The 11,177-nt window shown below is 42.6% G+C and overlaps 1 long non-coding RNA gene across 1 annotated transcript; it reads right to left on the reverse strand.

Moving 5' to 3' along the window:
* Positions 1-245: 245 nt before the first annotated feature.
* LOC129631348 (uncharacterized) lies at positions 246-8,703 on the reverse strand. Its single transcript, XR_008704004.1, has 3 exons — positions 8,379-8,703; positions 7,016-7,115; positions 246-1,348 (listed from the first exon to the last, which is right to left on the reverse strand). It is a non-coding gene; the product is annotated as an uncharacterized LOC129631348 (long non-coding RNA).
* Between the last annotated feature and the right edge of the window lie 2,474 nt (positions 8,704-11,177).

Consider the following 11,177-nt stretch of genomic DNA (forward strand, 5'->3'; position numbering starts at 1 on the left):
CCCTCACTGTGTAGCTCCTGTGAACTATTTTACTATTCCTTTTTGGTAGCAGGAACTATTGGCTGTCCACCCACAGCTGTTTCTCTACTTCCATTCTTCCTCATTGGCAGAATCTCAGTTTTGTTTGTATCATCTGAGTCATGTGTTCAGAGTGGGCAGAGAACAATTGCAGACCAGGGTGTGGATCTTGTTTGGTACAATCCAGTCATGGAGATCTCAATCAGTGATGGGTTTAGGTAGAGGAAGGGAGGGGTCAGACAAAGCCAGATTCAAGTCCCAGCTCTCCCAGACAAGCTCTGTGACTTTTGGTCAAGTTACATTAACTCATTAAGCGTTAGGGACTTGATTCCTACCATGGGTTGATAATGGTATTATAAGTCACCAATTGACTCAAAATATTGAGCGGTTACTCAGTTTCATATCCACTGCTAGATGCTGAAAAGAGAGTGGAGATGTAGAGAGATCCAGTTCTTGCTTTCACTGAATTGCTCACTTCTCAATGAATATGATAAAAGATGTAATGACAATAGAGTGAGATAAATAAATAAACAGATAAGTTGAGCACAGTTGTATATTAGATTTTATGTTTATTCCAAAGATTTAAGGATCAAACCAATAATGTGTGAACATCTCTAAATGAACTGCCTGGTACACTAATGTTCAATAAATGACTAGCACATCGAATTGAGAGGTAATAAATGGTTGAAAGCATCAGTGTTGAAGGAAAGGGCATTAGCAAAGGTCTGTATCTTTGCAGGATATGTGAGAGTGTTGGTCATCATATTTGATTGAAGCATTGACTATACATTAACAAACAATTTAGCTGACTTGGCTGTAGAAATTGGCATTGGATCATGGAGATCTTCCAATAAGTAAGAAGTATTTTGGCATAAAGAAGTTTTGGGCACCCCCCACACACAGCCCTATAATGTACATATGAAACTTTCCACTTTCCTCTTATCTTGATCACTTTTTACAAAGTAGCTTTGATCCATCTCTAACCAGAAGTGTCATCGGTGAGTAATGCCATGAGAGTCGTAGGAAACATATCCTGCACAAGTATATCCGGAGCAAAGATAAAGTGTCGACAGGATGATGGAGTTCAGCTTGCAAAATTGATTATTTTACTTCTCCACTGTCTCGCCTTTAATTGAAATGGATAGGTTTGACGGAGCACCCTTGGCCTTGGCCACGGTGTCTGGCACAGCCTGAAAACTGACACCCCGACTTCTGAGGGCACCAAGCCAAAGGTTTCCAGAGGTCAGTTCTGCCTCCCGACTCCATCCTGCTGATGAAGGTGGGATCCATGGGAAGCCAGCCAGGTCGCCACTCTGACGCCTTCCATCCTCTGTGCAGAGAAAATGAGCTTATGTTATCCCAACAGTAGGGACTAAAATTAGATTGCAGTGTGCACATAAATGTTCAGCCACCCATCAAAATCACCTCCACCAGGGGAATAAAATATCTTTGCTGAAAAAAGAAAAATCTGGGAATTGTTTCTCTTCGATAATTAACTGGTTCCACTCTGGCTACATTGGAAATAGTGGGCAAAAAGTCCTGACCTTAAAGTTTGGTGCCATATTCTCCATAGAAAACACCAGGTGGATGATGCAGAATGAAAGGAGCTGTGCGGAATTTATTGAAGATGCAGAGGTTAAAAAGGCCATTGCTTCCATGCTAAGATATGGGACATGCCAGAGAACCAGACAGTTAATTGGACAGGTTTCATCTGCTTGCAAAGCCAACTCAATGACCTACTGTGCAGAGTCCCCCCCACCCCCACCCCACCCACCCAGTGTGCCTTTCCTATGAGGTTCCTTGCTTAACTTCCTTAGGATCGTCAGCTTAGCTTAGCCTGGTCTTGGAAATAAGCATATGTTACTGGTGTGTGCGTGTGTTCTGTCACTCAGTTATGTATCCATATCCGACTCTGTGACCCCATGGATGATAGCCCACCAGCCTCCTCTGTCCATTGAATTCTCCAGGCAAGAATACTGGAGTGGGTTGCCACTTCCTCCTCCAAGGGATCTTCCCGACCCAGGGATGGAACCTGCATCTCTTGCGCCTCCTGCATTGGCAGGCGGATTCTTGACCACTGCACTACCATGCTGCTGGCAGGATTAGCCAAGTTGCTACATTTGTGAGTAGACAAAGGAACTGCACTCTCCTGTTTTTACTAAAGTCCCATTAGAAGTTTACTGAGGGAAAAATATGACTTAAAAGAGAATATGTGCTTGTGTACAGCACACATATGAATGATTGTATTCTGATGTGATAAGTGTCACAGAATCTCCATTATCATTGTGCATATGCTATATTTTTAGCATCATTGAAAAAAACAAATCAAAGATATGAAGAAGCCTGTTGTTTGGGGACTGGTTATTCCTCATTTCTCTACTGTTTCCTCTTATTAGAGGACCTTCAAAACCATCCGTAGTTGACTGCTACTGTTGCCTTCGTCAGCCCCCTAAATGCTGCCATTTTTTTTTTTTTTTTTCTTATGATGCCTCTGGTCTGATCCCTCCTAATGATTTAGTTTGACTGTTTGTTTTTTCCTTTGTGTTTTGGCAGGAAAACAATAATTTTTAGTTTGAATCCTCTTGAAATCTTCTCCCTCCAACAATTTAAAGGAGACTGTCTTCCCCAGCATGAAAGTAAATTTGTGTTGCATCAACAATAGACATAACTTTGGGGAACACTGTCCTCTTGCTCTTTTAATCCTCTTATAAAAATCACCAATTAACTCATTTTCTTCTAAAATTTCCACATTCCTGAGAGGACTGAGCATATATTTACCAAAGTCTTACATGCCACTTTTATATCAATTTTATTTATAGTGTCAAAAACATGGAGATGTGTGTGCAGCATAACTCCAAATATAGAGCAGGGAATAAACTACAGTGCATGTAATATATGGAATATTATGTAGACATTAAAATGATATATATGAAGACTTTCTGATGTGGGGAAATGTTTCTAATTCTAAAGCTAAGATAAATCAATACACAGAACTACATATTTACCAATACACAAAATACATGTACACTTATTTGCATCTTTGTATAAATGGAGTCATAATAGAGTAACATAAAACTTAACACTTCATCAAAAGTTTAATAGTTATTATTTCTAAGCTGAAAAATTATGGGCACTTTTTAATTCATATGTTTTAATATTTTTAAGATGGCTATGCACTGAATTTTTAAATGAAAGAAAATCAAAGCCATTTAAAAACAAACAAAAAAAGCTTGTCTGAAGGAAAACAATATGAGGTGGCCCCTTAGTCATCAAATGTGCTGCCCTTTTTTCCTAAACTTCCAGGGTTTATTATTGTTATCCCAGCATGTACTAAAAATGAATCCAGTTTCCCTAGATGCTGAAATGACTTGCTAGAATGAACAGTGACTTAGTGATGAGGTTGGTCCTGGATCTGTCCACAGATACTGACATCTGCTGTGAATAGTTTGGGGTCTTCTGCTTCTGTCATTCAACCAACTGTATTATGTTTTGTGACCTGTGGCTCAACAGCTATTGTAAATGTCTGCCTCCCTGTCCATGGCAGACTTCTATGGGAAGCATTGAGATAAGAACTCTACTGATATAGCTTACCTCGTGACATTTCACAAAGTCACAAGGAAGATGACATGACATTTTACAGGGTTGTGATTTTGCAAACATTTCTATAAAACATCATGAAAGTTTCTCATTAAACTAGACCCAGTTGACCAGGACAGTTGGTGGTTTGGAAGATTTCTTCTTGCATCAAAACTAGGTGCTCCAGCTTTGGATTTGTTCATTTATTGTTTGCAGATCCTTTGCTAAACTGTGGAGGCATCTCTGCCTCCGAAGCTTATTCCTTCAAATTTTTCATTACATTTGATGAAAGACACTCAGCCAAGGTGGATGTTCATTAAAGTAAAAAACACAAAGAAATATGAAATTCTTCAACCTAGAAAATTTTTTTGAAAATTTAAGAATCTGCTCAAAATCTAGATTTGCTAATAGTGAGATTATATGAAATCAGAAGTTTACAACTAGGCATTTATCAAAGTGTATTAGTAGGTATTCACAAACAAAGGTATGTGGTTAACAGCATTGGAGAACTACTGGGGTAAGTGAAGATTTATATGTTTACCAAGGCAGGCTTTCTCACAATTCTTTTTTTCTTTAATTTTTTAAAAGTTGTTTTATTGGGTTATAATTGATTTACAATGTTGTGTTAGTTTCAGGTATACAGCAAAGAATATTTTTCAGGTTCTTTTCTCATACAGGTTATCACAGAATATTGAGTAGAATTCCCTGTGCTATACATTAGGCCCTTGTTAGTTATCTATCTTATATATAGTATGTTCATCCCAAGCTCCTGATTTATCCTTCATTCTCCATGTCTCCCCTTTGGCAATAAGTTTTTCATATCTGTAAGTCTGTTCTGTTTTGTAAATAAGGTCATTTGTACCATTAAAAAAAAATCAGATTCCACATATGATTGTCATGATATGACATTTGTCTTTCCCTATTTGACTAGTATGATGATTTCTAGGTCCATTTATCTTGCTGCAAAAGACATTATTTCATTCTTTTTTTATGGCCGAGTAATATTTAATTGTGTATATGTGTGTATGTACACATCTTCTTTATCCATTATCCATTCCTCTGTCCATGGACATTTAGGTTATTTCTATGTCTTGGCTATTGCAAATAATGCTACAATGACATTAATTCCTTAAAGAAGAAGTTTGGTCTTCCAGATCTTCTGTGTCCTGTGATAACAGTTGATGTTATCTTCTTGTCTTCCTGGGGATTCCCTGGTAGCTCACCTGGTAAAGAATCTGCTTTCAGTGCAGGAGACCCTGGTTCAATTCCTGGGTCAGGAAGATCCTCTGGAGAAGGGATAGGCTATCCTATCCAGTATTCTTGGGCTTCCCTGGTGGCTCATCTGGTAAAGAATCTACCTGCAATGCGGGAGACCTGAGTTTGATCCCTGGGTTGGGAAGATCCCCTGGAGAAGGGAACGGCTCCCACTCTGGTGTTCTGACCTGGAGAATTCCATGGACTATATAGTCCATAGGGTTGCAAAGAGTCGGACACGACTGAGTGACTTTCACTTTGACTTTCTTGTCTTTCTCCTTTTTGGGAAGTCACTTCTGACTCCTGATCCACAGGAATGAACACATGACCTTGCATGGCCAATGACAGATTTGAAACAGTTTCTTCAACAGCAGTTAGTTCAAGGGGTGGACTTATGAATCATGTCAGCCAATCAGAACCTTCCCTGGGATTTTGTAGAAGTAATGAGAGAAAGAAATATCCCCTTCCTCTCCTTTACATCCTCTTTCCTTTCTGTGTTTTTCTCCATAACATTTACCAACATCTAGCCTTAGTATGCTTTTTTCTTGTTTATTTTGTTTAATTTTTGTCTCCCCTCAGTAACATATAAACTCTATGATGGCAGGAATTTATGTCTTTTCTGTTCACTGGTGCATCCAGTGTATGACATATAGTATACGCTCAGTAAATACTTGTTGAATCTTAACTAGATCAGGAAGCATGGAGTGTGGTGTTCTTTAAGCTCCTTTTGAAATAGAATCCTTTATCTATAAGGCATTGGAAGGATTAGTTCTCTGGAGCATACTTTGTGAAAGAAATACTGTGTTTATAATGATCTTGAAGTGAAAGTGTTAGTCTTTCACTCCGTCGCATCTGGCTCTGGGACCACCATGGACTATGGCTGGCCAGGCTCCTCTGTCCATGGGATTCTCCAGGCAAGAATATTGGAGTAAACTGCCATTCCAGGGCATCTTCCTGAAGCAAGGATCAAACCCAGATCTCCTGTATTGCAGGCAGATTCTCTACCATCTGAGCCACACAAATATTAGTATAAACACAGACTTTTTAAAATGAGGAAACTAAGATCCAGGGAGGTTAAGTAATTGATCTAAACATCCACAGTGCACTTGAAGGTTTAGGAATTTGCACCCTTTGTTCTCCCACATCAGTCTGTGCCACCACGCAGAGAAGGCCCACTGCCAAATGCCAGGCTCACTGGCGAGCCTGCCTCCCTTGGCACGTTGTCTTCCTGAAACGGCAGTGTGATCAGAGAGCTTGGAGTGAAATCTCTCTTTTCCTGACAAAGCTGAGGATGTGACTTCTCCAGGACTGCACAACCACATGCCCAAATGGGAGCTGGGCTGTTCCACTGTTTGCATTCCCAATGAAGAGGAAAGACGGCCTCTCACTCCATGCCACCTCTTCACCGTTTGATAGGCCTCAGTTTCCCCAAAAGGTATAAAGAGCATTTGCCTCATAAAGCAGAGTATGCCCCGAATTGCTCTGCAAAGCAGGTGTTTCATGTTGCGCCTTCAGCACCCATTCGGCTGACAGCGTTTGAGTTCCGACTCTTTGTCAGCTTGTGCATTAGGCAGGAGAGATACAAAACAGAAATGGCGTCACTTGTGTGGAGTTTGAACTCCACTAACAAAGAACAAGTACACATGCGGGCTCTGCTGGTTGTGATGTGTTTTGTAAAGAAGAAAACACAATAGAAGACTGCTAAGGAGCTCAATTTTAGATGGACCTCTCTGAGAAGCTTTGGGGCTCTGCCCCTCAAAATAGGTAAATACTGGATGTTATGCTCTGAAAGAGAAAGAAATTTCATTCATACTAACCTAGCCCTTTTAGAAACTGACATTGCAATTGATTCTAGGGTTGAATTATTTCCTTTTTCCACTGAATAACTTGGCAGCATCAAAGAGCCCTCTAAAAGGACCTGGCCTTACCACCAAACAATCTTATGCTGAACTGGACCTCCGATTAGATGGAAAGTGCTGTCTTGGAGGCAGATGCCAAGTGCTTTAATGCATGTAATAGCACTGTTCTTCATTATCTATTATTTATCAGCCTGGGGAGATTGGAGGAGAGAGCAAGACCCCTTGCCTAATGTGAGGTCTTTATCTTTCAGGTTTTTGAGCTCAAATATGCCAGGAAAAGCTGTTGAATTGTCAGCAAGCACACATACCATTGGCCAGCCAGCTCTCAGCCTGACATGCCCAGGACCTCAGACATGAAGCCTTGTGAAAAGGTTCTCAGGAAGCTGGTGTTGGCAGAGGATTGTAGAGCTGTGGGGAAGGGGAAAATAGTGGGGCTTAGGACAGACATTCTCCTGAATTGTCCTAGTCCTATCCCCATAAAAACAGCAGTTCTCAACCTTGGCAACATGTCGGTATCATTTGGGGAGTTAAATGAAAATGCTGATGCCTGAGTCCCACCCCTGGAGGGTGTGATTTATGGGATGTGCTGAGAACCCTGAGCATGAGGATTCATCAGAGCTTCCCAGGTGGTCCTAATGTCCTGTCAGTATTGAGAACCACCTCTCTGGAGGGAGGCGTGATAGTGATGAACAACTTAGGTATGGGGCAGAGGTCAAATATTTTAGAACTGCGTGTCAGTCATGCCGTCTCAGCCTTCACAAAAGATTAATTCAATCAGTCAACAGGCAGATCTTATATAATCTGTTCTCATGAAACCATTTTGACTGTTTGTCTATTTTTATATCTTAAACATTTTTTAAAGATTTTTTTTTTGATGTGGACTATTTTTAAAGTCTTAACTGAATTTTTTTTTTAACAATACTGCTTCTTATATTTTGGTTTTTTGGCTGAGAGGCATTTGTGATCTTAGCTCCTCGACCAGGGATCAAACTCATAGCCCCTGCTGCTGCTGCTAAGTCACTTCAGTCATGTCTGACTCTGTGGGACCCCATAGACGGCAGCCCACGAGGCTCCCCCGTCCCTGGGATTCTCCAGGCAAGAACACTGGAGTGGGTTGCCATTTCCTTCATTGGAAGGCAAAAATCTTAACCACAGGAGCATTAGGGAAGTCCCCATTTTGACCATTTTTAAGACCAACTGGTCAATGTATCTATATTTAAATTGCAGAGATGGTAAGGTTTCCCAAGTTACTTACTTCACAGGTAAATTTGTCCAGGGAAGAATATAGGGAGGCAGGATGGCTACCCTCAGGAGGAGTGGATAGAGGTGTGTTGTGTCTATAACCTGTGTCCAGCTCTGCAGAAGGGAGACACGGCCAGAGGAGAAGGAGCGGGGAGCATGGGAAGAGCAGAAGGATGCTGATCTGTGATGTCCATGAAGAGGGTGAGAAATCTCCAGTCTAAAAGTTCACTTTTCACCAGGAATCTTTTTTTTTTATTCTTCCCTACTATATGCCCCATACATTTGATGTTGGGAAGTTTTTCTTTCCAAATGAACGCATTTTCATGCCAAAATATTTCACTGGAAGCCTTTCTGTCTGCTAAGCATGGAGTGTCTCTTTAGTAGGATGGAATAACTGATATAATTCCAACCCGAAGCAAAGAACCTCACCTTTTAGTTTGACCTTCTGCAGGTGTTCACACGGGTGCATGCCTTCAGCCAAGTCTCTCAGCAAAATGGAAAGTGAGGGATGGACTTGTGGATGTGTTCGGAGACCCCAGGGGATTCGGCCCCCCAGAAGGAGAGAAGAGAGCCAAGAGATAGGAATCATCAGTAATGGGCCAGGCACTTTGCTGAAAGATAGGTATCAACATCCTCATTCCACGTGTCAGGAAAGTCGGGCTGGGAGAGGTCAAGTTATTGACTCACAGTCCCAAGGCAGTGAATGGAGCTGGGGTTCAATTGAGTCCTCCATCTCTCTAAGCCGTTTCTCCTACATTGTGCCAACCCCTGCGGGACCTTCCAAATTTAGACTTTCATCAGCAAGAGAGAATGCTTCTTGGCCCCAAAGGAAGCCACTTTTATTGAGTGTTGGAAACTTCCTCCATCTGTCTCCCACAAAGGATAGGCTGAGCTAATAGGCCCAATTAGGAGACTCTTCTGGCTCCATCCCTGGATGCATTAGAGTATGTTGATCAAGAGAGAAGCTCTGACCTGAGCTAGTCAGGAATTTAATACACCTCCCTCACTCACCAGGGGCTTCCCAGGTGGTGCTAGTGGTAAAGAACCCACCTGCCTGTGCAGGAGACATAAGAGATGTCAACCCCTGGGTTAGGAAAATCGCTTGGAGGAGGGCATAGCAACCCACTCCAGTGTTCTTGCCTAAAAAATCTCATGGACAGAGGAGCCTGTCAGGCTACAGTCCATAGGGTTGCAAAGAGTCAGACACGACTGAAGCGACTTAGCATGGCATGGCATCACTCACCAGCTGTGCTACCATAGGCAACTCACTAGCCCCTCAGAGCCTCAGTTTCCACCATCTGTCAGGTAGGGGCTATGAGAGGACCTGTCACATAAGGATGTTGTGAGGACCAAATGAAACGCTCACGCCAGAGACTTACTGCTGTCACACTCCCCATCCGGTAGCGCCCGGGTCGCCACTTTGCCTTCTGCCTGCAGGCAGGGAAACAGATCACGCATTACCCCTCTTATCTTCCCTGGATGCCGGGGCTCAGCGGCTCAGCCTGGTCAGTGCCCCGCATCCACTGCTGTTTCAGCATCTGCCTTCCTCTCACTGTGCATTGATGCCATCTCCTTGCCTCCCTGGCCTCCATTCATAGGGAGGTTATGCAGTTGCTTATTTCAGAATGAGAGAGAAGAAAACTGACTCCTTCTCTTTGAAGAATAGCTGAAAACCCCTCATTTTATACTGTGTTAATCAGGCCTGAAAGAAGTGACAGAAAGCCAATAGCCAGGCTTGGAAATCTGCAAGAAAAACACCCCGGGAAGGCTCATTGGTTTCTCGTGCATTAAGCGAGAGGCAAGTGGCTTCCAGAGAGCTTCAGGAGCTGCCACTTTGATCCCTGCCCAAACTAGAGTGAAGCAGATGGAGATGGGGTTCCAGCTCAAACCCCAGGGTCCCCACCTCATTGTTGGAGGACAGGCAGCTCATAGCCTCAGGTGACTGGAGCCTGTGCCCTGGAATGGCTTCCCTGGAACCATGCCTACACACATCCATATCCCCGACCCATACTCCAGCATCCGAATACATCTCAGAAAGCCACAGTGGTTAAATTCTAATTAAAATACTGGGAGACCAAGGTCACAAACATCCACTCTTCTAATTACAGGTTCTGTATGACAGTAACATCTACACTGCCCATTCTGTGTATGAAATGCATCCCTATTCAATATCTCATTAGTAGAAACAGCAATGCTGAGAGAAAGGTGTCTTTCCTCACCTGCCTGTCACCCAGTTATTTTTAATTGATTTGATTTATAGAATAGGAATAATAATCCCTATTTCACGGGACTGTTGAAAGGATTGAATGGGGATATTTATAATATATATGAGCTGTTCAGTTATATGTCTGTGGGATCGGAACCCTGGAAAGCCAACCTGAACTGAAATCTCACATTGCAAATAGTGGCAGAATCCAGACTCAAATTCAGGTCTTCAGAGTTCTACTTTTCTAATCAGAGTTTGAAACACCTTTTGGGATTTCTCAGGGCCAACTTGAGTGTTTCTACAAGGCAGCAGGGACAGGAGAAAAAGAGACATCTTACAGAAAGTCACAGGGAGTTGACAGTCTCAGGAGTCAACATGTCCTGGTTCAACTCAGGTTTCATTTAGCACTAGCCATGTGGCCTTGGACAACTGAGTTTTGTCTTAGCCTGTGTCTCCATATGCATAAAGTATCACTGTAACATTTGCCTTTCAGGAATTTTGCAGGTTTTAAGTGTGACAATATGTGTAGAGATTGAGCATTTGGCAAATGTAGAATGAGTCCAACTCAACAGTCAGGAGAAATAATGGGAACTGTTACGTTGCGGGTGGGAGTGGAAAGGTACAGGTGTGACCTACCGTCAGACAGAGAGAAGAAAGCAACAACCCAGAGTCGTGTTGCTCAGTACAAACAAGTCCAGGTCTTCTTGAGCCCCATTCTCAGCTAGAGTTGACGGTGAAAGGCAAAAAAGAGGCACGTTGCTTCTTTGCTGACCTACAAGGCAAGTCCTGCGGTGATCTGACTGCTGGAGGCAAGTGCAGCCTTACTGCCATAGGCAGAATGCCGAGCCACAGTTTCATCACCTGTAAGCTAAGGGCAGTCTCCATACCTCTTGCAAGGGTTGAAGAAGATAATCCGCATGGACTAGATCGAGCTGACCTCGGTGCTACTGTAGCATGTATCAGTGAGCATGTATATATTTTACCTGCTCTGGGAATGTCCTCTGCTTACTGGGGACAGGTCT

Source organism: Bubalus kerabau, chromosome 17 (genome assembly GCF_029407905.1).
Source record: "Bubalus kerabau isolate K-KA32 ecotype Philippines breed swamp buffalo chromosome 17, PCC_UOA_SB_1v2, whole genome shotgun sequence".
Taxonomy (NCBI): Eukaryota; Metazoa; Chordata; class Mammalia; order Artiodactyla; family Bovidae; genus Bubalus; species Bubalus kerabau.